Here is a 24,749-nt window from a genome sequence, read left to right on the forward strand (position 1 = left end):
TCTGGAACTTTTTACTTTTAAGAACTTAAAATCTCATGTATATCAATTTTACTGTTTTTAAAAAGATACCAAATTAAGGATCAATACACAAAAAAACAAAAACACAGAGAAAAGTCCCTTGAGATACTCATGTGAAACCTGGAGCTCATTGATTTTGTTCTTGATAATATGTTGTTAAATTGGCAAACATGCTGACCTTGTGTGCAAAGGCAGAATCGTGCATACGCAACATAAAGTTAAAAAAAACAGCTTCAAAATGACTGTTTAAAACTGTAGGCTACAAAACCTTAAAATACAGACAAGCATTCCATAGTTTATTTTAAATTGGCAACCACAATTTAACAAGCTATTCTAACAAATGATTAGCATAGCATGTGCTTTTCTTTAGCCATCAATTATGACACAGGGTAATGCAGGGCACAACTTAAGTGTCAAATTACAATATGCTATACAAAACCACTTTGCAACACAGCTTTCTGTTTGCTTAGCAATTACTACAGAGCACTCTGTTTTTCATGAAAGGAATTGGTCAGAACTGTTTATAAGAATTACCACAAATGTTTATATATTTATATTATAAAGAATTAGTTGACAATTTTATAAAATTTCTCTTCAACAATTTAATAAAATGGCCGGGTTATTTATCTTGTGTTGGTTGAAAGCTGTGCGTACAACCAAAATGGTCTGGGTTGTCTTCTTCTTAAAATGAGATTCATCTATGATACGTGACAAAAGTAGAATAGTAATTTTCCAAGACCAAAGCATGAAAAGCCTTTTTACTAATTTGTCCACCAACAAAATTAAAAACTTTTATTATTTGAACTGCTGTATAGTGAAAATCTAAATTAGTGAAGTCTATAATCATTCTGAAGACAAGTAATGTCTCTTTAAAGTCTTCAAGTCTTCAATAAGGCAAAGATGGATTTAAATGCAAAATAAAAAAATTTTTCAGAAATGTTCAAGTTGTAATTTTCACACAGCAATCACTATCTGAAATACTTGATCTATCAGTGGTAAAAATGAATAAAGGTTATCTGTCTTAATTGTAGGACCATCCATTAATTCATAAAACTCTTATGTGAATAAATACTTAATGGGAAAAGGGAAAAAATACACAAAACAGTTTTTATGCTGGTTTTTTCCATTCTGCTGCTGTCCTTTCTCCTGCATTTGCCTAAAGGCTCTCAGTAAATTACACTTCCAGTAAATGACTGTAATTTACCCGTTGAATTCCCTTGTTCAGGAAAAGCACAAAAACACATTCCAGCATTTCCACAGCTCAAATTTACCATTCGGGATGTCAAGAACAATCCACGGGCAGTAATTTCAAACTGTTTGAACCTTCAAATGAGGGAAATTAGAAATGTTTTGAGAGCTAAGATTTTCAGTGAGGAGATAAAAACCTGATAAAAATCTCTTAACTGTTCTGTTCCTTTCTTCCCCCTCCCATATCAGAGGCAGAGGCCTATATAAACCATTCCACAGTGGGTTTTGAGACAGTGCTATAGAATATAGCATTAACAATATAAGTCAAATTTACATTTTCTAGAATAGTTTTTAATAACACATAGTACATTAATGTCACACTTAATATTAAAAACATAGATCCTGCTATACACTTTTTAATCACAACTGTTTCCCCATGCACTATCTACCCATCATTCAAAATAACTTCCTCCAGTACAACTTACATGAGCAAAGTTGCAAGGACTCAGGGCCCCAGGGATACCTAGCAGTCACTATTAACATCATTTTTATAAACAAGAACAAAGACTTTCTGTTTGGTTACATTTCAATACAGCGAAATCCCATGTACAAAGAAATGTAAACATTTACATGGGCCAAACTTGAATGGAATCATTTAATATTTTAATATTTATCACAGGCCAACATATAGAATAAACCAGCACAATCCCCAATGTAAACACTTATTGCTGTAAAACACACACATACACACACACACACACACACACACACACACACACACACATCCCCTACAGTTAAGAACATTCAATAACCAAAACAGCCTATTTCACTGTGTCTAAAGGCAGGTTTTCATATGGCAAAATGGTTATAAATCCTCATTATCCTAAATAAAATTACAGCACTTTAAACATTTCCAGGGAGAACATTCTCTCTTCTAAACAACTACCTTCGCGAGTAATAGGAAGCAATATGGTTGCACTTGTGTCACAGTTGGAAGCCTTTTTAAACTGTCGCCCTGCTAGCAAACCGATTCTACATATTAAAATGAATGTGTTGCTTATTTCAAGGGGAAAAATCATTTATAAAATCAAGACCATTATTAGGATATCGTGACTTACATCCTCTTTAAAGTGAACCAGAAGTACAGATGGGAATAATCTATATATGTACATATAACTTCACTCTCTACCAATTTGGTCTTACAAGAAAAGATATTCTTGAAAAAAGAGGCTTTGCATATTTAACATTTAATAACCTAAATAGCCTATTGCCCTAAATATTTATGATCACAAACCATAAAGGAAAAAAAAACCTAAATTTCCTTTCTAGGACAAAAGATGAAGTCATTACAAATATCTCCAACTAAATGATAGAACTTTATAAAAGCAATACTATGTATGTATTTTTATCTACTTTATCTGACAAATGCATCCTTTTCTCAAGAGTTGTGTTGGTATCAAGGAGCACCCTACTTATTATAATAGCTGTATGACTGTAACAGATTCATAATCTGGGTTACTTTAATAGTTGACCTAAGCTGAACTTGTGTGCCCAACTTCTTGTTGTGCCCTGAAGTGCAAAGAGAAAAACGAATGATAAACATTATAATTCAATGGGTAAATGTATTTCTCATGCTCAAATTTGTAATTAATTATGAAAATATACTGAAAGTCATAATGATACTTCTTTCTACGTGCTTTTATCTAGGTATACAATAGCCATATGATTTTTTTAATTCCCCATAGATGATGAAAGAAGTTATGCATCCCCAAATAAAGGATCATAAACATCTCTTACAAGGTACTTACAGGGAAGTGCTGCTCTCTATGCAGTGGTTGCTTTGCTTGTTTATAAAATACTCTTTTTAGATTCTTCCACACTAGCATTTGTTAGCATTTAGTGTGAATGATTTAAAATTTTTACAGTCTCAGTCTTTCCTACATTTGGAGTATGTAGTCAATGAATATTTCCTGTATAATGTGTACTACCCATTGCTTAACTGGGAAAGACAACTAGTAATAAAGTAATTAACTCCTCAACCAAGAGAGTATAGGTTCTGTTGTTCTTGATTGAAATTTTCTCAATTTCTAGACAATCACATTATCTGCTTCATAATTGCAAACCTGGATGAATTGTTTCTAAAAGTTGCATCATGGCTCATGCCAATAGAACCTATGAATGCATAAAAGCTCCTGTTTCTAATGTCACTGTTATCAAGCCAAAAACAATTACACTCATTTGAGTTATGGCAACCAATAAACTTAGATAATCACCATATGCAACACAACATTTTGGCACTTGAACTTAAAACTCTTGTAGACAACTATAGATTGCTTCTAATGCAGAGCACTCTTGTCCTACCCAAGGCTGCCAATAGAAATGCCAAAGCTGCTGAATACTGCGCATCCTAGTAATGCTGTCAGTAAATGGCACGTTCACACAGCCCCCAATCCTCTCTTCCCAGGCATGGTCTTCTCCAGCTGCAGCTTAATTTCCTGTGACTTGCCTAATTACTGTAATTAAGGATTAATTGCCATTAATTATTCACACATAAGCTCATCGCAAATCATGGGGTAAATGTCTTATGAAAGCTGCCATACAAGCCATGTATAAACACACTGGGATGCTTCAGGCAGGCGAATCTATCACTCAGCCCTCAAGCAAATCTCTGTGCTTCTCTTACAAAAACAGCTATAACTCTCAGAAACTCGACAGTCCTTTCAGGTAAGCATTAGGTTACAAAGCATGTTTTCCTGTGGAAGCCACAACGGTTTTATTAGTACTATAAATGCTGTTTTATCTTTCCAACTGCTATTTTTATGTTTCCATTTTTATTCTACAGTGCTCAGTTTAGGACAACCACTTGCTTCAAGGAGGAATGTTTGCAGTTGCTACATTCCCCATCACAGTTTGAAATAGTTCCATGTGGTTTACAACATATGACCATGCAACTGGGATCAGCATGCCAAAAAAAGAAAAAATTTAAAAAAAGTCAAGAGATCAGCTACGCAACTAGGATGGAAACCATTTGATTTTAAAAATTCACAATTTTGTCCTTGGTGTAAAAAAGTCATAGCATATATTTAGTTGTTGCTAGGGTGTTCCTTATAAAGAAGGTTACCAACTTGGCCATGAAAAAAAGTATCACTGACAAGAATGATTGAAAATGGCAAGAAAACAAAATAGCCTCGTATAGATTACTTTTGTATTAGTTAGGTTCACTGTTTTCATGACAGCATCTGGTATTTTCACAATTACAAAATACAGACATCATTTCTTTGCCAAGCTAGAAAAGAAACTGTTTAAGTATTTCTGATGGACCCTGAGCTGATGAGAGAACTTAAATTGATGAGAGAACTAGAAACTGTAAGCCTAACACCTTTTTCTAGTTACGTAAGTTTACCATGTTTGAATGTTTTAAAACACTAGAATTCATTTTAACAACAGAATAAACGATTGTATATATTAAAAGACTTAAACTACATCAACACTATGTATTATCGCTGCCCTAGGAAATTTAAATCTAAGTAGGCAGAATGTTATTCTAATTGTTATGTTAGTTCCTTCTGCAGCAAATTAATGTATGAAACATTTTCATTTTGGTACATGTTTCTGTGTCTTCAGTTAAACATTTATGTAAATGGACCTTCTGTCAGATTTCTAATGTTGCAAATACTTCTCTAAAACAGCAACTTTTCAAATACATCATTTAAGAGTTCTTTTCCCCATTTTCTGCAGTGCTTGAAATGGGGGTATATAGCGACTAAAGTAATTTCAGTTTAAAACCTAAGTTTAAAAAACACAGCTTGAATAACTACAGACCATATCTACATGCAGGCAAAATACCAACTAAGCTTACAGAGCCATGGGCTATCCAAAATGAAGAAACTCAATATATAACTTCTACCGTCTAATATCTAATTGACAACATCCAAGTCTTAAGATGAAAGAATAAACTCCTTCATTCTTTGGTTCTAAATTCAATTCTAAATCTGTTGAAGTGTGCATGATTTCTGTAGTGATCACAGAGCATGTTTCCAGTAACCTATAGAGCCTTCTTTACAAATACCCAACCACTCACTTAAAAAATAGAACCAATGTTAAAGACCAGGCAGCTGAAACTACAAAATGAGAGAAGCAGCTCAGCTCTTATATATTTAACTTCTATTGCCCTCCTAAGTAATGAGAGATACACAAAGCCTGATAAAACTCTTCATTTGAGACACAAGTCTTTTTTTGTAACATTAGATTTCTAAAACTGAAATAATGTTTACAAAGTTCTAAACTTTTTCATTGCTGAATTACATCTGTAATCCAAAATTGCAGACTGGAATTTAGTAAAAATAAAAAAAAAATTTCCAGACAGGTTCTCCCTGTCCCCCATGCTGCAGTGCAGTGATCACAGCTCACTGCAGTCTGAAACTCCTGGGTTCAAGCAACCCTCCCACCTCATCCTCCATAGTAGCTAGGATTACCAGCATGAGCCACCACACCTGGCTATTTTTTAATTTTCATTTTATTTTTTATTATGTATTTATTTATTTTGCAGAGATGCAGTCTCATTATGTTGCCCAGGCTGGTCTCGAACTCCTGGCCTCAAATGATCTTCCTGTCTCAGCCTCCCCAAGTGCTGGGATTGCAGGCTGGGATTATAGGCATAAACCATTGCACCCAGCCCTTGGTAAATACTTAATGATAATGGATCCTCCCAAATCCACCCAATTGGCCTACTCCTCCCCAAAAAAACATTAGAGTAGGAAATTATTAAGGCTCTTAAGGATTTGTAAGTCTAGACTCAAATAAGGATTTCTATACATCTAAGTAATCATTTTAAAATTTGGCTTTGGGAGGCCAAGACAGGAGCATCACTTGAGGGCCAGGAGTTCCAAGATGCAGGAGCTACGGTTGTGCTACTGCTACACTCTAGCCTCGGACATAGCGCAAGACCCTGTCTCGATTTTTAATAATTAAAAATAATACTAATAATGATAATAAAATAGTAAAAAAGTAAAAATTTGGAAACTAAATCAACAGGGAGATTCACAAAAATTGATTCTGGTAGAAATGTATAATTATATTGCCAGTGATTATGTAAAACTAAATTAAATTGGTGACGAGTTTTTATTATTGTTTTTAAATTCTACCAAAAGTTCAGTACTTTAACTTAGCTGTCAATTTACCAACTAATTCCTATACTCCTATCCTACAGTCAGCAGCCAATGACACAGAGAGCTGTTAAAATCTACCATCCCAGCACACAGCTTTACCATCAATGTCATCTAATTGATACTTCCCTATTTTTGTCACCTTGCCTTGATGCCAGCTGCCAAGCTCTGCCATGTCACTTTCCATTTATGGACTCCCAAGTCCCTTGATCTGGCTAATTAGGGTTTATGTGTTAATTGGAGTAAATACAAAGATGAGAGTCACAGGCACAAATTTCAAAGCACAGCCATAAATTGAAGAGCTGATAAGCAAGGAAAAGATGCCTTCATGAAACAAGTGTCAAGTTTATTTTATCACTGGGAAAGATCCAGAATTTCCTGTCAAAGTGACACCCTTAAGTTTTGAAAAGACTTAATGAGAAAAACATTAACTAACACATTGAGAATATTGCTCTATAGCAGTAAAATGCACAATACACCTAAATGCAGTTCAAGAAAGCATAACTCTCTTTTTAAAAAAATGGTTCTATTCAATAAGACAGTTTTTTATTTCTACTTTATTGCACAAAAAATGTACACCTTGCTTTTAATTTTTAGTAAGAAAACTCTAAAAGAAAATCCAGCATTTGAAAATCATGACACAATATAAGTGCAAAAAATGACACTTTCATTAACATTTTGGATATATTAAAACTTTTTTTTTTTTTTTTTTTTTTTTTGAGACGGAGTCTGGCTCTGTCGCCCAGGCTGGAGTGCAGTGGCGCGATCTCGGCTCACTGCAAGCTCCGCCTCCCGGGTTCACGCCATTCTCCTGCCTCAGCCTCCCGAGTAGCTGGGACTACAGGCGCCCACAACCGCGCCTGGCTAATTTTTTGTATTTTTAGTAGAGACGGGGTTTCACCGTGGTCTCGATCTCCTGACCTTGTGATCCGCCCGCCTCGGCCTCCCAAAGTGCTGGGATTACAGGCGTGAGCCACCGTGCCCGGCCATATTAAAACTTTTTCTGCTAAAATATAACTGTTTGATTTTTAAATAATTACCACAAATTACAGCAAAAGATTTTTTGAATACTATACAGACTTAGGATACTACATTCCAGATGCCTATCTTAAATGTCACTTAAGACTGAAATTAATTTAGAAAAAGCATGATTTCTGTAGTAATCAGAGTGTTTCCAACACCCTCCAGAACCTTCTTTACAAGAACATTACTGTCAGCTGGAGAGACTGCTATTTGTAGCATCAGGTGATGAAGAGAAAAGTCAGATAATTAATATTGAAAATAACTGGAAGTGCTAATAAAGTCTCCCTTTGCCATTTTGCTTAAGTGTAATGAGAGGGGCACTTTATCTCTTGCACTGGTATGTTTGTTATAGCGACCTGAAATTAGTTAACAATAATAATGACAGTTGAGCACAGTGGCTCACACCTGTAATCCCAACACTTTGGGAGGCCAACGCAGGTGGATCACGAGGTCAGGAGTTCAAGACCAGCCTGGCCAACATGGGGAAACCCCGTCTCTACTAAAAACACAAAAATTAGCTGGGCATGGTGGTGTGCACCTGTAATCCCAGCTACTCAAGAGGCTGAGACAGGAGAATTGCTTGAACCCGGGAGGCAGAGGGTGCAGTGAGCCGAGATCGCACCACTGCACTTCCGCCTGGGCAGCAGAGTGAGACTCTGTCTCAAAAATAATAATAATAATAATAGTAATAATAATAATAACAATAACAACCATGTCAACAATAGCTACTATTATTACTATTTACATTTTTATAGTTCTTTATAGTGTACAAAGAGTTTTTATGTATATTACCTGAAGTCTGGTAACTAACAGAAGTTAGGTAACATATAAAACATCTAAGGACTTTCCCAGAGAAAGTATTCAAACCATTTTCAGACTGATAATCATTTAGCTATGCCAGAACAACTCTATCTTCCAAAAGCATCCATGTAATAAAAGGTATTAAAAAATAAAAATAACTAGTGTTCACATCTATGTGGCATTCCTCAAAATAATAGCTTAATATTGGTGAAACTGGTACATCAATAATCCTCAATCTTCCCTTACCTTTCTTAATGTCCTTTTAATCAACAAAATGTGGTATTTATTCTTCTAATAATTTGTGATAACTTAGGTTCTACAATTTGAAGATTCTCCTGAAGTCAGCCTTATATTTCTGCTTTATGATTCTAACTTAGCACTTTCAACCCACTTGCCACAAGTTTGAAATTAATCAACTTTTTCAGTAAACAGAAAGGATTTTGGAATGAAAAAAGACTTTTCCTATGGGCTATCATATTAAAAACAAACTTTATGTGTTCATATACCTTCTGATAAAGAATAGCATGTCTTTGGCTGGGCATGGTGGCTCACGCCTATAATTCCAGAACGTTGGGAGGCCGAGGTGGGCGGATCACGAGGTCAGGAGTTCAAGATCAGCCTGGCCAATATGGTGAAATCCCATCTCTACTAAAAGTACAAAAATTAGCCAGGCATGGTGGAGTGCACCTGCAGTCCCAGCTACTCAGGAGGCTGAGGCAGGAGAGTCACCTAAACCCAGGAGGCGGAGGTTGCAGTGAGCTGAGTGAGCTGAGATTGCGCCACTGCACTCCAGCCTGGGCGACAGAGTGAGACTCCGTCTCAAAAAAAAAAAAAAATAGCATGTCTTTGTAAAAGCAACATTCATTGGAAAAGTTTTGACAGCAGTGCTTAAGATTTCTGAAATATGAAAAATACACAAATAATTTCATTTAAGTCCTTCCATGGGGAAAAAAAAATCACTCACTTCTAGTGATGTCGTCACTCAAAAGATATATACAAAAAAGAATACTTTTAAGTTCCTACATAAGAAGGTGAAAATATCACATAAAAACATCTGAGACTCACATCACCTCTTATATCACTAACAACTTTGTACAACTTTTTAAACAAAACTATCCTGTAACTTAGTGTGAGGTTTTAACTGAAAACCAAGCTAATTCCTACAAATTAACAGATGTCCCTGAGAAACAGTAAGAAACAAAGAAATGCATATGTGAACATCATCAGCATCCAAATGAGTTTATTGTAGGACTCTTTAAAGCACATCTGATCTTGGCTCCAGCCTGTAGTCTACCTTTCAACTTGCAAATGACAGTGTCACCAAACACTGTCCTTCCATCAATCAAGCTGGGTCATGAATATACAAAAGGCAGCAGAGAGGCTGGCTACCTCCTGCAGTTCAACTTGGCCTAATTATCTAGGCCTTTCTTTTGGTTACAGTCTGAAGGGTATACACCCAGTCAGCTGCTGGGCAGCCGGAGGCCTAATCAAGAGAGGTTATGCATACTGACCCTTATATGGACATCCAATGCAAGTTAAATGTGAGCACCAAATGTCATCTTTCTTATTCATCATTATGAAATTTCCCTCCCCTTTCGAAATACCAATCTGCTGCCATTTTCAGACACTCCTCTTACCCCCCTCCAAGCTGTCATTTCACTGTGCTTGCTGCCAGTTGAGTGAATTAGCATTCTAACTGATGTGCAGCTCTTCTCAGACAAATCCTTGAGCTGCGTTAACTAATGACTTCTCTCCAGAAAAAGGAACTGATAGTCAACCTTTGATAAAAGAGATTCCATTTCCACAAATCACAATTTACCATAATGGTGGCAAAATCAGTAAAGAGTTACTATGGTTGTATACTTTCCCTTGTGTTTTTTTCTCATTCCACTACCAAGAAACACCAACAACACTGAATGGAATATAAAGCTGCTAACTAGTCAGGTGCAGTGGGTATATGATGGTGAACTCTAAGCAAAACAATTTAATAACCAAAGGATTGGTGGGGTTGGAAAGAAGGCAAAAGATTAAGACTAATTCTCATATCTCATCAAACTGATGATAAGTCTGGTAAGACGACAAACTGCCCCAATGCCCAGCACGTGATAGGCACTCAGTAATTGTTGATGTTGTTGATGATGATATTAACAATGATATAGATGTCCAAATGTAAAGTAACAAGGGCCAGAAGTAGGACTGTAATGTGGAACTGAAGACAGGTTCAGATTCTGAAAATGTTATGGAGCATGATATGTAAAGTGGAAGTAAGATGGAAATAAAAGACTATATTGATAACTTGGGAAAAGGGGGCTAAAAAAAGATTATATTGTGATAAAAAAATAGAATATATTAGTAAAGAGAAAACTGAGAAAAGGAGAGATTTTATGGGTTAAGCATATCTCTTAATTTCTCTGTTTTCACACACTTACGTAGCTCTTTGACATACACAACAAAGAGCTAATGCCATCTGGTGTAACAGAAGATACAACACTGATTTATAATGCCACAAGTCCTAGAAGAAGTACTAGAAAGCCGTATCTAGCTGAAACTGCAAACCCAAATAGATTTGTCTAAAACAAGTGGGGTATGGGATGGAAATCCGAGGCTTATTTTGTGATGAGAAAAGACTCTTTCATGGTTAAGTAGGGAAGGTTTTATTATTACGGTATTCTGATTTTTTGGTTTATGAAATCAATGTGCATTCATTCAACAAATGTTTATTTAAAACCTTCTATATGCCAATCCCACAGGATCCATGTGTGCCTCTCAGGGAAGAGAAATTGTGCATGACATTGTTCCTGTCCTCAAGCTGTTTATAATCTCACTAGAAAGACATACACGTGCCAGGCGCGGTGGCTCACGCCTGTAATCCCAACATTTTTGGCGTTCAAGACCAGCCTGGCCAATATGGTGAAACCCCATCTCTACTAAAAAGACAAAAATTAGCTGGGTGTGGTGGCACACCAGCTACCTGGGAGGCTGAGGCAGGAGAATCACTTGAACCTGGGAGGCGGAGGTTGCAGTGAGCTGAGATCACACCACCGCACTCCAGCCTTCATCTCAAAAAAAAAAAAACAAGACATACACATATAAAAAAGTAAGATAACACCACAAGATTTAAATGCAGCTGACCCTTAAACAATGCAGGGGTTAGGGGCACCAGCCCCTACACAGCCGAAAATCTGAGTATAACTTTTGACTCCCCAAAAACTTAACTTCTAATAGCCTACTGCTGACCGGAAGGAAGCCTTACTGATAACATAAAGAGTCGATTAACATCTATTTTGTATGTTACATATATTATATACTGAGTTCTCTCAATAAAGTTACAGAAAATAAAATGTTATTAAGAAAATATTAAGGAAGAGAAAATATATTTACTGTTCATTTAGTGGAACTAGATCATCACAAAGGTCTTCATCCTCATCTTCGCACTCAGTAGGCTGAAGGGGAGGAGGAGGAAGAGGAAAGGGGTTGGTCTTGCTGTCTCAAGAGTGGCAGAGGTGGAAGGAAATCAGAGTATAAGTGGACCCACACAATTCAAACCTGTGTTGTTCAGGGGCCAATAATTAAAATCTATTTGTAAAACAAATTAGAAAATAATATTGTTATATTATTTAATTCCATTCTTAAATAACTATCATTAAACAGTACAAGTGGGAAATAAAAGCCAAATGAGTGATACAAAAAATAAGTTTTATGATTTAGGGGAGGAAGGTATCCTAAAGGAAGTACACAGCATATTAGCTAAAGGGGAGCCACAAAACATGATATACATGTAAAGCATACTACAGAAAATGATATGGGGAGTTTTTTGTATTATTATTGAACTGTAAGGCAGAAATTAATTGTCCTTAAGGAAAGAAAGTAGACCAGTCTGACAAGGACAAAAGGACATAAGGGAGTGTGAGAAATTAAGCCTTCTCTGAATCTTGAAACTTCTTAGATGCTTTTCTTCAAAATCCTATAAGCATGTGTATCATTGTTTGTAATTTGTAACTATCACCAGCATCTGGTATATAGTTAGTACACAATAAATGGCGGCTGAATGAACAAAAGAATGAAAACTCAATTTATAAATAGCGAAAAATTCCAGGCTAGAGAGTTTGAACTTCATCCTACAGGTGGTGGGGAATAATTAAATGTTTGAGTAGCATGATATAAGCAGTATCATAGGAAGCTATATTAGAAAAGCAAGGTGGTGGCGGAATGTCAGGAAGACTGAACCAAGAACTACAACCAAGAATTCTAGTTGGTAGGTTATCAGAATAATCATTTACTGAGTGCCACCCAAATGCCAATTTTTCAAATCTCTGCACCCGTTCTCTTAAAGTAGAACGTCCTTCCCTTCCCTATCTAGTTAGCCTTAATGAGCCTTCAAAAGACATACTTTTTCGCAAAGATGTTCATTATAATATTATTTATAATAATGAAAACCAAAAGACAACTGAAATGTCCCAGAAGATGGAAATGATTAAGGAAGTCAAAAAACAGTCACTCAAATAGTATAGTCAATAAAATTATTCTAATAAATTAGAAAAATTGCTAACATGGAAAGTGCTTACATTATAGTACTAAGGAGAAAAGCTCACAACATTGTAAAAATAAGTTATTTCAACTACAAAACAAAACATGTATAAAGAAATGAGAAGAATGAGAAGAACGCGAATTGGTAAGTTACTTTTTCTAATGGGTAATTTAGCAGTATCTATTATAAATAAAAATGTATGTACACTAGGAGTTCCATGTATCTATCCCCAAAGAAACTAGTGCATGGGCCAGGGAGATAGATATGGAGTTTCAGTCATAGCCAGAAGCAGAAGTTTCCTGGTGCTTGCTTTTTGAAATCAGCATCCATCCATATTATTACTTCATGATTATGCAGTATTCAACTGAATGAAAGTAAAATATTTGATGTATTCATTGAGCAACTGATGGACTTTTGGGCAGGGTTTTGCCCTTTTTTGCTATGATAAACAAAGCTGCTATGGACATTCAAATACATATTTCTAGAAAGACATGTGCAAACTTTTCTCTAGGGTATCTACCTAAGAGAAGAGCTCCAAGTTTATAGGGTATGCCAATCTTTGACTTTGCTAGCTTTTGCCAAATTATTTTCCAATAATTGTACCAATTTATATTCCCACTGGCAATACATGACAGTTTCTGTTGCTCCTCATTCTTGCCAACACTTAGAATTTTAAGTTAATACAGATTCATTTAATGTATTCTATCTTGGTGAATGTTCCATGTGCACTTGAAAAGAATGCATATTCTGCACTTACGGGGTAGAGTGAAATTGTCAATTAGGTCAAGCTCATTGATAGTATTGTTCACGTCTTCTATCTTTACTAACGTTTCCAATGATAGTCCAATATTGCATTAATGACATAAGCTGAACCATATTATATGTCTATGCATTGCTGGACTCACTTTGGCAACATTTTGGGTTTTTTTCCATCTATATTGTGAATAAGATTAGCCTGTCATTTTCCTTTCTTGTATTGTTACCTATTTCAATATCACAGTTATATTAATGTTATATAATTAGTTTTAGAGTATACTTTTGTTTGCAACAGTATATAATTTGTGTGAAATTGAAATCATCAATTCATTGAATGTTTAGAATTCCATAGAAAAATCTTCTGGTCCTGATGTTCTCTTTGTGGCAATATTTTAAACTACTGACTTTATTTAATGATTGTAAGATTACAAACATTTTCTGTATCTTCTTGAGACAGGATTTACTCATTTGTGTATTTCTACCAATGTTTCATTTCACCCAAGATGTCAAATGTATTGATAAAGTGTTCAGGATATTCCTTCTTTTTAATTTCTGCTGTATATGCTTTATCTTCTTTCAGATCCAGTGGTATTTATTTGTGCTTCTTCTCTGTGTCTTTTCCTTCTTTCCTTCTTTTTTGTTTGCATTTGATAAATCTTTACCAGAGGTTTGTCAATTTCATAAATTTTCAAAGCACAAACTTTTGCTTTGTTGATGCTTCGCACTGTATCTTTGTTTTCTTTTTCTTTAACTCATCTTTAAGTTTTTATTACTCCCTTTTTTCTATTTTCCTTTGGGTTTATCTAGCTGTTCTTTTAAGTTCTGAAGTTGAATTTTAGCCAATTAACTTGAAGACTTTAAAAATCTTTATAATGTAAGCATTTAAAGCTAAAAATAATATAAAGCTTTAGTCATACTTCCTAAGTGTTGGTGTAAAATATACTTTTATCATTTTTAATCAGTTAAAGAACTTAACAATTTCTCCATAATTTCTTTGACTTGAGAATGATTTAGAAAAAATTTTAAACTTCCAAATGTTGTAGGAATTACTTATTTTTTAGTTATATTTGTTCATTTATAACCACTTGTTTTGTTATAAGAGAATATGGTATGTGTCATGCTGATTCTCTCCAATTTGTTAAAGTTTGGCTCATAGTTAAGTTTTTTTCAGTGTTCCTACATATTCTTGAGGAAAAAATGCATATTCTGTAGTTGCTGGTGATATATTCTTCACATGTCCACTGAGTCAAGTTTGTTAATTGTATTATTAAATTTTTCTATATGTTTACAGATTTTTGTCTGATTATTCTATCATTTGCCAATAGGGGTATGATACATCTCTCCAACAATTAGGAATCTATTTCTCCTTGAAATTCTGTCAATTTTTGCTTTATAGTTTGAAGCTATGTTTTTAAGCCTACACATTTAGTACTGTTAAACTTCTCCTGTCTAATTGGACCATTTATCAAGATATAGTGACCCTCTTTATCGCTAGAAATGTTTATTTATTATTATATTTTTAATTCTTTTTTTGAGACAAGATCTCACTCTTTCACCCAGACTGGAGTGCAGTGGCATGATCATAGGTCACTGCAGCCTCAAATTCCTGGGCTCAAGCGATCCTCCTGCCTCAGCCTCCAGAGTAGCTAGGACTACAGGTGTGTGCCACCACATCCAGCTATTTTTAAAATTTTTTTGTGAGATGTGTGTCTCCCTATGTTGCCCAGGCTGGTCTGGAATTCCTGGCTAGACAGGCATGAACCACGATGCCCAACCTAGAAATGCTTGTTGCCTTCACTTTCAGGTTTACTTTATCTGATACCATATAGCTATTCCTTTCCTTCTGTTAGCGGTTGGTATATCTTTTCCCATCATCTTACAATCAACTTTTCTGTGCCCTTTCACATAAGGCATGTCCCTTGTAAATAAGTGTGTTGTAAGGTTTTTGTTACTTGTTTGGTATCTATTTGTTTGTTTAGTTCCCTCTGACAATCTTTACCTTTTCTCTTGTAACCTTTTAAAATCCTTTAACATGTGCTGTGATAAGATATATTTAGATTTATTTCTCCCAAATCATTTTATACTTTCTATTTGCCCTGTTTTGTTTCTTATATTCTTCTCCTTTCTTGCCTTCTTTTGGATTGAATTAGTTACTCTAATTTTTCTGCCCTTACCATTTCATTTTTCTGCCTTTAGTAGTCTGGAAGACATACAATCTACTCAATCTAATTTTTTTAATGGTTACCCCGTAAACTTCTTCAATATCAATATTTCAATACGTTTTTAAATTATGAGATATATACACAGAAAGATGCATTTTTACACACATATGTATAGAAAAAGACCATAGAGCATCATCCATGTAACCACTACCTAGGTCAAGAAAGACAACTTTGTCACCTTCCTAGAAGCAACTTTGTGCCCTATCTCAATATCAATTCTATTCTTGCCTCTAGAGCTCTGTCCCATAGAAATGTAATGAGATCCCCATATACAATTTTAAATTTTCTACCAGCCATATTTTAGTTTTTTAAAAGTAAAACTAATTGTAATATATTTTAATTAACCCAATATATCTGAAATATTATCATTGTAACCTATAATCAATATAAAGATTTATCAGTAAGATATTTCAGTCCTTTTAATAATATTACCATCTATGCACCCCTAACACTATAGCTTCATTCTTACTTTGTTTGAATGTTATATAAATGGAATTATATAATGTTTTCTGTTATGTCTTGCTTCTTTCATTCAACATTCTACATGTGCTATTGTGTTCTTGAATGTGGAAGAGTACATTCCTACTCATTGCTGTGTCATCTTCCATTGTTGACCTATTCATTATTGTTGTCCATTTTATTATTCATGAACACCTGGGTTTTTCTAGATTTTTTTGTTTGTTTATTTTTTTGAGACGGAGTCTCGCACTGTCACCCAGGCTGGAGTGCAGTGGCACAATCTCAGCTCCACCTCCCGGGTTCAAGGTGATTCTTCTGCCTCAGCCTGTAGCTGTGACTACAAGCGCCCACCACCACACCTGGCTAATTTTTGTTTTTAGTAGAGACGGGGTTTCACTATGTTGGCCAGGCTGGTCTCAAACACCTGACCTCATGATCTGCCCACCTCAGCCTCCCAAAGTGCTGGGATTACAGGCATGAGACACCGCATCTGGTCTATTTTTTCTAGTTTTTAACCATTGTTTACAATAATGATTTAAACAACTTTTTACATGTCTCTGTAAACATGTGAGTTTTTCAAGACTTTATATCTGAAAATGGAATTGCTAGATTGGTTGGGTATGTATACATGCCTTCAATTTTGCTAGGCAATGTTCCAAGCTGAAATTATTCAATTTATACACCCACCAGTGAACAAAAGTTTCCGATGCTCCACACCCTCAGTAAAACTTGGTATTACAAGACTTTTTAATTTTTGACAATTTGGTATATAAACAATGTCTCCCTGTGGTTTTATTTGTATTTCCTGATAATCAAAATCTTTATTCTTGTCCAGACAATAAATGAACCTTAAAATGCTTTAATTCTGACGACCACTCTCCTAACTTTCACCCAAGATTTAAGTTATCTTGATTTCTTTAATCTCTACAAATTAGATATTACTTTACGTGGTGATAGGGTTTGGGTGTGTCCCCACCCAAATCTCATCTTGAATTGTAACTCCCACAATTTGTGGGACGGACCCAGTGGGATGTAACTGAATCACGGGAGTGGGTCTTTCCTGAGCTGCTCTTATGATAGTAAATAAGTCTCATGAGATGTGATGGGTTTTTTTTGTTTGTTTGTTTGTTTGTTTGACAGTGTCTCACTCTGTCAGATCGCCCAGGCTGATATGATGGTTTTATAAGGGGGTATTTCCCTCCACAAATTCTCTCTTGTCTACCACCATGTAAGATGTGTCTTTCAGCTGGACGTGGTGGCTCACAACTGTAATCCCAGCACTTTGGGAGCCAAGGCGGGTGGATCACTTGAGGTCAGGAGTTTGAGACCAGTCTGGCCAACACGGTGAAACCCCATCTCTACTAAAAACACAAAAATTAGCCAGGCATGGTGGCACACACCTGCAATCCCAGCTACTTGGAAGACTGAGGCAGGAGAATCCCTTGAACCCATGAGGCAAAGGTTGCAGTGAGCAGCCTAGGCAACAGAGTGAGACTGTCTCAAAAAAAAAAAAAAAACAAAACAAAAGATCTGCCTTTCGCCTTCCGCCATGATTGTGAAGCTTCCCCAGACATGTGGAACTGTGAGTCCACTGAACCTCTTTTTCTTTATAAATTACTCAGTCTCAGGTAGGTCTTTATCAGCAGCATGAAAAGGGACTAATTTGTGGTCAACCCTTATCCACAAATTTTACCAAAAATTTTTACATGGTCAATACCCACAAATTTCCTATTTTCCTTTCTCATTATTGTTGCTACTCACACATTCTGAGGGTTTTTATTTTTTCTTAAAATATATCCTTTAGAAATTATTTTAGTGTAATTCTATTGGTAGTGAAAGCTTTCAATTATGAGTCTGAAGATTATTTTGCCCATGCTCCAGGTATTTTCCATGGATAGACAACTCTAGGTTGATAATTCTAGTTAATTTCTCTTAGCACTTTGAAATTATTTCATTGAATTCTAGCTCATATTGCTCCTGCTGAGAAGCTAGCTGTCTGTTTATTCATTGTTGCTCTTTTCTATGATTTAGAGAATTGTTTTTCTTTAATCTTTGGGGTTCTGCAATTTCCTTATAATAAACCTTGGTGATGATATCTTCCCATTTATCCCAGTTAGAATTCACTGAGCTACCTGAATTTGAATACCAGTATATTTCGTCAATTCTGACATATTCTCAGCTAAGTATCTACTTGAATATTGCTTCTTCTCCAATTTTTTAATTCTTTATTTCTGGAACTATAAATTAAATGTTTGTTGGGCTTTCTACATCTTTTTCATATTTTCTGTCTCTTCATTGTACTGTATGCTAGGTAATTTCTTCATTATCCATTGTCCACTAATTCTCATCTTAAGCCATTTCTAAGAATTTGCTTTGCTTTTCACAACTGTCTTGTTACTTTTAATGGTGTCCTGTTTGGTTCAACAACTTTCAATCTAGAATTTTTTTTTTTTGAGACGGAGTCTCGCTCTGTCTCCCAGGCTGGAATGCAGTGGCGCAATCTCCGCTCATCGCAAGCTCCACCGCCTCCCAGGTTCACGCCATTCTCCTGCCTCAGCCTCCCTAGAAGCTGGGACTACAGGTGCCCGCCACCATGCCCGGCTAATTTTTTTGTATTTTTAGTAGAGATGGGGTTTCACCGTGTTCGCCAGGATGGTCTCGATCTCCTGACCTCGTGATCCGCCTGCCTCAGCCTCCCAACGGGCTGGGATTACAGGTGTTTGAGCCACCGCGCCCGGCCTCAATCTTGAATTTTTAAAAAATACGCTTACCTTATTTGCTGTACCTGATGATACAAATATCTTCAGACTTTCTCAGCCTGATCCTGCAGTTTGATGTTTCTGCTAACTCATAGTCATGGTGGCTTTTTAAACTCAGGTATTTTCTTTTTTTTCTATTTCTTCACTGTTTTAATTGTGAGCCGGTGGCCCTCAAAAATTCATCTGTGTGAATTTTTAGACACCTGTGTTTTAAGTGCTTTCCTCCAGAAAAGACAGGCATTTTACAGATGCCTAGGAGTACTAACAATTCACTTCAAACTGAATTTTCAACATGAACCTTCTTGGGCCTTAAGGAAAATATGATTTCCATTACCAAATCAACTGAATGTAGGATATGGCTAAGGTCTGTCTCACCTGCGGCCATGGGCAAGTTCACTCTCAGAGTACTCTCCTTTTAGAGGTTCTGGCTTTATGTGAAGAGCTCTGATTTTGTTTCTTAAGCTGCACATATCCCCTCAAAACCTACATTTAGGTCATCAAGACTGACAGACACCCCCTACTCCACAGCCCTGGAATAAATGCCATCTCTCATATCTGTGGAATCACTCTCTGTCCTTTCTTCTGGCCAACATTTATGTCTTACTTCACTACACTGGCTCAGCCATGCTTCGGAAATGAAGTTCTTTACTGTATAGCCAGCATTTTCAAGTGTTCTATGACAGGTGAGGTTTTCCTGCACATTCAATCTACCCATATGGCCAGAAATTGAACTACAATCTATTTTCAAATGTAAAAATAAAATCAATGTTAACATCTCTGGGTTTCGTTTTCTTTATAAAATGGGTATAACAGTACCTCCTCATAGGGTTCTTATGAAAACTAAATGAACAAATTCATCCATACAAAGCGCTTGGCACAGTGCCTAGAACACAGGAAGCATGTAAAAAAAAAAAAAAAAAAAAAAAGGCTGGGCACGGTGGCTCACGCCTGTAATCCCAACACTTTGAGAGGCTGAGGCGGGCAGATCACAAGGTCAGAAGATCGAGACCATCCTGGCTAACATGGTGAAACCCCGTCTCTACTAAAAAATACAACAAAAATTTGCCAGGTGCAGTGGTGGGCACCTGTAGTCCCAGCTACTCAGGAGGCTGAGGCAGGAGAATGGCGTGAACCCGGGAAGCGGAGCTTGCAGTGAGCCGAGATCGCGTCCCTGCACTCCAGCCTGGGAGACAGAGCGAGACTCCATCTCAAAAACAAAACAAACAAACAAAAAAACTGCGGCAGTCTGGGTGTAGTGGCTCGGACCTGTAATCCCAGCACTTTGGAAAGTCAAGTTGACCAGATCGCTTGAGTTAAGGAGTTTGAGACGAGCCTGGACAACATTGTGAGACCCCGTCTCTACAAAAACTACAAAAATCACCCAGGCGTGGAGGCATTCACCTGTGGTCCCAGCTACCGGGAAGGCTGAAGTGGGAGGCTAGCTTGAGACCAGGAGGCCAGGGTTGCAGTGAATCATGATTGTGTCACTGCACTCCAGCCTGGGAAACAAAACAAGACCCGGTCTCAAAACAAAAGCAAAACAAAACAGACAAATATATATATATATATATATATATATATATATATAGAGAGAGAGAGAGAGAGAGAGAGAGAGAGAGAAAGAGGGAGGGAGAGAGAGAATCATCATTGTTATAATTGATTTGGGCCCAATATTATAACCTACTACATTTTGTTTGGTTTGTTTTTGTGGGGTTTTTTGTTTGTTTGTTTGTTTTTTGAGATGGAGTCTTACCCTGTCACCCAGGCTGGAGTGCCATGGGGCTATCTCGGCTCACTGCAACCTCTGCCTTCCGCGTTCAAGCGATTCTCCTGCCTCAGCCTCTCGAGTAGCTGGAATTACAGGCGCGTGCCTCTATGCCCCGCTAATTTTTGTATTTTTAGTAGAGACGGGATTTCCCACGTTGGCCAGGCTGGTCTCGAACTCCTGACCTCGTGATCCACCAGCCGTGGCCTCCCAAAGTGCTGGGATCACAGGCATGAGCCACCACATCCAGTAATTTTGTTTTGTTTTTTAGAGTCATGGTTTTACACTTGAACAGTTATTCCTCCAGCAACATTTAAAAATTCAAACATCTATTTTTTATTCAAATAATTGATATTTAAAAAAAAAAAAAAAAAAAAACTACTTCAGGTAGGACCAAGGACATATCTATGGTGAATAGTCCTAAAGACATCAATGTATGGTGAAACGCATCACTTGTGTGCTTGTTAAACTACATTTCTCACGCTTCCTTTGAAATCCCTCCATGGTATTATTTTTGTCAAATGATCACTGAGGGATATGATAAGAAGATCCCTACTAATAGATGTCACAAGATCCTAGATTTGCCACTATAATTGCTTTGTAATTACACATATGTAGTACAACCTGTATTTACCTAACACAACCATAAAAATCAATTCATTCTTTATGGATGACTTAGGGGTGAAAAAAGCAAGTAACACAAAAAATTCAGTGGCCTAATCAAAGAGTCATCAAATTCAGTATTGAGGTATCATGGAAATCACTAAAGTATAGCTTTGGATGCTGTCAAGAAAGAGTATTAACACTTTCAAGAAAAAACATTGTTGACATTTTTGAAATTTTTTTAAAGCAGAAATATTATGCTATTTTAAAACAAAGTTACAAGTAATATCTGCTATTTTAGAACAAAGCATAGCCCTGTTAGCTAGAAACAAGATATAGAAGCTGAAAACCATATATCTGTAAACCTCCATGGACACATACAGAGGCCTCTGGTCCTTTACTCATCCTTTTAATAAAATAGCCATGATGATTGTTTCTTTGTTTCCCTCTTGCAATCTAGGCAGAGAGATGTCTTTGTTCATCTTTCTTAACCTGTTCTATAATGTTACCTCTCTTTCCACTAGAATGTAAACCCCACAAGGGCAGCAGATAGTTAAGTCCAAAGAATGAGATTAACACACAATAAGCACTCAGTAAATAATGATTTCACTTCTAGTTAGAATAATGCCATATTTTAAACTAACCCCCCATAAAAGTATAAAATAACTATACAGATATTTAATTGTGATTTAAGCAAATACACAGTATGTGATAAAACTGACAAAAAAGTCAACATGGAATATTATGCAGCCAAGTAAAGATGATGACACAGAATGACTTGCTAACACAGAAAGATATCCACAATATACTATTCAGTAAAAGATGCCAGCTATACAACACCATATTTAACTCACTTTTGAAAATTAATATATATGTGTTTAGCACTATTTAGAAGAATGGCAATCTCTGAGCAATGGGATTTATGTGACCGTTGCTTTTTTTAAACACTTTTCAATGTTGTTTAAATATTTTAACAGCTAGCAAAGACTCTTTTATGATCCAGAAAAAAAAAAAGCTATTTTCTTTTGTGGGGGGAAAATAACTGGGGGAAAACCGGGGCAGGAAGGCAAGCAGGTAACCTACAGATAACACACTTTGTCCTGACACATTACCAAGCCTAAGTCAACTACATGATTCTCAGAGGTCTTCTCACATCAACCACTTATGAAAACAGACTACAGGCTAATGACAATTTCACATTCTTCTACAGGTAAAACTAGATAATCTTTATTTCTTCTAACCCTTAGCTTTTTTAAAATAACAGGTTTGACTTAAATGAGTTTAGTGCTCCAGACAGGCGACACCATCTTTTGAAAAGGGAAATGTTATACCAAAAAAATCAGATCTGTTCTTCTTTATTACTGAAATTCCCATTGGGGCTATAGGAATGGAGTCCATGCTCATTTAGAGAGACCAGAAACATCCAGATTACTGTTAAAACATAGTAATAATAATTTTATAAATCATACTCAACAGGAATTATTATGGAAAGAAACATATTTTCATCTATCTAATGAAGCACTGCAGATAAGGCCACAATTTATAATTTAGAATAAATATAGTCATAAAGATACTATAGAAATTCCCTAAGAAACATAATTATTTTCTCTCAGATTACTGAATTTCTTTTCACAAAGACACATGATTTAGGCCTAATATAAGAAGATACTCACATGTAACTGCTCCTGACTTACTCTATAGGAAACAAGAAATAAGATCTCTTCTTAGAAAAAAGTACTGAAGTTTCCTCGAGCCTTCTGGCCACACAGAAAATCATTTTTCCTCACAATTATGAAATCAACCAATCCATAGGAGTTCTCTACATGAAGACTCCAGAGCTTTCTAGAAAGTGTAGATTTAAATCCTGATGTGGCATGGCCAGATTTTCTAGAAATCTAGAAATCATGGCCAGAGATTTCTAGAAAGTGTAGATTTAAATCCTCATGTGACATGGCCTGATGTGGCATGGCCACCCAGCTTGTCATGTGGATGAATACATAGGAAGTACTCAGAACAGCACCAGGCACAATAAATGTTAGTCTTATTGTTATGCATGCACAACTGATTAAAATAAAAGACAATATTAGCTATATGAGCACAGGCAAGTTACCTATTTCTCTGAGACTCAATTTTCCCATTTCTAAACAAGATGTTTATACCAGACGATACCTCATGCCTTTCCTATCTGTATCTTCTAAAATCTAAGACAGCGGTCCCCAACCCCCAGGCCACAGACCGGTGCTGGTCCATGGCCTGTTGGAAACCAGGCCCTATGGCAAGAGGTGAGCGACGGGCAAGCAAGCAAAGCTTTATCTGTATTTATAGCCACTCCCCATCGCATTACCACTTGAGCTCCGCTTCCTGTCAGATCAGCAGAGGCATTAGATTCTCATAGGACCATGAACCCTATTGTGATCTGTGCCTGCAAGAGATCTAGGTTGCACGCTCCTTACAAGAATCTAATGCCTGATGATCTGTCACTGTTTCCCATCATCCCCAGATGGGACTGTCTAGTTGCAGGAAAACAAAGCCAGGGCTCCCACTGAATTTACGTTATGGTAAGTTGTATAATTATTTCATTATATATTACAATGTAACAATAATAGAAATACAGTGCACAATAAATGTAATGCACTTGAATCATCCTGAAGCCATCCTCCTCCACTCCCCACTCCCGTTCACGGAAAAACTGTCTTCCATGAAAGCACTCCCTGGTGCCAAAAACAATGGGGACTGCTGATCTAGGAGATGCTGGACAGCCAGGCAGTACACTCTAATAATTGACTCCCAAAATTCTTCTCAAAAAGAGTGTGTTATCTTGATGCTGGTCCCCCAGGATATTAATCAGATTTTCTTTTAATGGTTCCAAGTCACAAACGTTTAAGAAATGCTGCCTATTATATTACTCTCATGGGGAATCCCAAAGTATATCATCATTTTAAATGCTCTGAGAAGTTCTGCAATATTCTGTTTAGTCTAGCATTTCTCAAGTTCACTCTGACCCTGGACAGTTTATTCTTCCTCATTATCTTTCAATTGTTCCATGGAACACACTTTGGAACACTCTCTACTAGTTTATAAGTCATTTCCCCCATCACTGCCTGCTTCTCTAAGGAAACAGGGACTTCTCAAATTTCAAAAATAACACCCACTTTGGAACTAAAAGGTTCTTAACTGGGGAATTACATAATTAGAAAAACAAGTTGCTCAGGTATGATTAGTAAAAAGAGAAGGAAATAAAAACACGGGGCAAAGCTAAGTATTAAGAGAACAGGGAAAACTGTGTGAGATAGTAAGAAAAAGAGAGTGATGAAGAAACACCTAGTAACCAGTGATAAGAAACGCTGGTTTCTTAGGTGTTTCCTCATCACTTCATCTAGTCTTCCCACAAAGTATTAACCTGTTACTATAGCATTTCATAGAATCTAAACTCTGTCAATTACACTAGAGTACAGTGATTCT

At 36.4% G+C, this 24,749-nt stretch overlaps 1 protein-coding gene across 6 annotated transcripts in view; it reads right to left on the reverse strand.

Annotated features, from left to right (window-relative positions):
• The window catches only part of PBX3 (PBX homeobox 3), a 225,995-nt gene that overhangs the window by 81,196 nt on the left and 120,050 nt on the right, over nt 1-24,749 (reverse strand). The window contains exon 1 of one of the 6 annotated variants that reach the window (XM_074016537.1): nt 1-12,115. This exon is cut by the window's left edge and continues 18,579 nt beyond it. The exons of the other annotated variants lie outside the window; for them this stretch is intronic. The gene's annotated coding sequence lies outside the window, so the exon portion shown is untranslated. Of the gene's footprint in view, nt 12,116-24,749 lie in introns of those variants that run through there. 6 annotated transcript variants of the gene reach the window in all.

Source organism: Macaca fascicularis, chromosome 15 (genome assembly GCF_037993035.2).
Source record: "Macaca fascicularis isolate 582-1 chromosome 15, T2T-MFA8v1.1".
Classification (NCBI taxonomy): domain Eukaryota; kingdom Metazoa; phylum Chordata; class Mammalia; order Primates; family Cercopithecidae; genus Macaca; species Macaca fascicularis.